The sequence below is a fragment of the Poecilia latipinna genome, unplaced genomic scaffold, assembly GCF_001443285.1.
Source record: "Poecilia latipinna isolate Pla-1442-1.1 unplaced genomic scaffold, P_latipinna-1.0 Scaffold685, whole genome shotgun sequence".
Taxonomy (NCBI): domain Eukaryota; kingdom Metazoa; phylum Chordata; class Actinopteri; order Cyprinodontiformes; family Poeciliidae; genus Poecilia; species Poecilia latipinna.
This window is the reverse complement of record NW_015113301.1, coordinates 166,970-168,297: the sequence shown is the minus strand read 5'-3', so window position 1 is coordinate 168,297 and position 1,328 is coordinate 166,970. Positions and strand designations below refer to the sequence as shown.

Below are 1,328 nucleotides of genomic sequence, written 5' to 3'. Positions count from 1 at the left end.
CCCACAGTTTTATTTAATGGAACATGGTCGGATTCAGTATTGAACAAAAAGCTTTCACTCAAGTCAAACTCATCTTTATTTTCCTCTTGCTGACGTTTACGTGCTGCCCGCGTAACTGCGCACGACGTGAACACATCTGGGTAGGTACGAGCAAGCTCATCTGGACAGTCGCGCAGCACCGGAACAGGTGTAACGTCTGGAGTAACCAACACTCGACCCCCAGCCAAGTCGTTGCCCATGATCATGGAGACGCCTGCTATTGGGAAACTAGGACGCACCCCAACCACAGCGTCACCAGACCACAGCTCAGACTGGATCACGACTTTGTGCAGCGGAACACCGATGTCTTGCATGCCAAAACCACGAACTGGCACAACAGAACCAATCGCAGTATCACTATTTAATGGCAAGATCCCCTCCAAAATAAAAGATTGAGAGGCAGCGGTGTCTCGCAATATTTTTACAGGGATCTTTTCACCAGTCAGAGACACGGAAATAAACCCATCCATAACGAAAGGCTTAAAATCAGCATGCTCGCAAGGCTTTGTTGTTGAAAGTGACTGAGTAACGCGATTTACAGTTTTAATTAGAGCGACCGGCTTAACGTTCTTTTTCAGTAAAACCGGGCAATTGGCCACAATGTGTCCCCTCTTTTTACAATAAAAACACGTTACATTAGTTTTTAAATCCAACCTGTTATCCGATTTGCTTTCAACGCCACCGAGCGCAGCAGGTATATCTGATTCAAGTGAAACAGTTTTGGCACACTCCTTCCCGTTACTTTCAGATTTGTCAAATTTATTAAAGACATGTGAGCGCTCAAAATTACCTTTGTGCGTCAGCATGTACTCATCAACGAGCACTGCAGCTTTTGACACATCCGACACTTTATTTTCATTCAAGTAGGTGGTAACTTTTTCTGGCAAGTTGTTTTTAAAGTCTTCCATTAAAATGAGCTGCTTAAGTTGTGCAAAGTCAGCAACATTTTTAGCAGTGCACCAACGATCAAAGAGAATTTCTTTATCCCTAACAAAATCCACATACGTTTGATTGTAGTGTTTTTTTAATTTACGAAATTTTTGACGATAAGCTTCAGGTACTAGTTCATACGCCCTCAAAATAGCACTTTTAACTTTCTCAAAATCAAGGCTATCAGCCACAGAAAGAGACGCATACGCCTCTTGCGCTTTGCCACTTAATGCACACTGCAACAACAAAGTCCACACATTTTTAGGCCATTTAAGTGTGAGTGCCACTCTTTCAAACAATGTAAAATATTTATCAACATCCCGCTCATTAAATGGAGGAACCAAACGAACATTTTTACT

The 1,328-nt window shown here is 42.4% G+C and overlaps 1 long non-coding RNA gene across 1 annotated transcript in view; it reads right to left on the bottom strand.

Moving 5' to 3' along the window:
* Positions 1 to 763: 763 nt before the first annotated feature.
* The window catches only part of LOC106954855 (uncharacterized), a 27,191-nt gene continuing 26,626 nt past the window's right edge, over positions 764 to 1,328 (bottom strand). The window contains exon 4 of the long non-coding RNA XR_001426441.1: positions 764 to 1,326. This is a non-coding gene — a long non-coding RNA (uncharacterized LOC106954855). The remainder of the gene's footprint in view (positions 1,327 to 1,328) is intronic.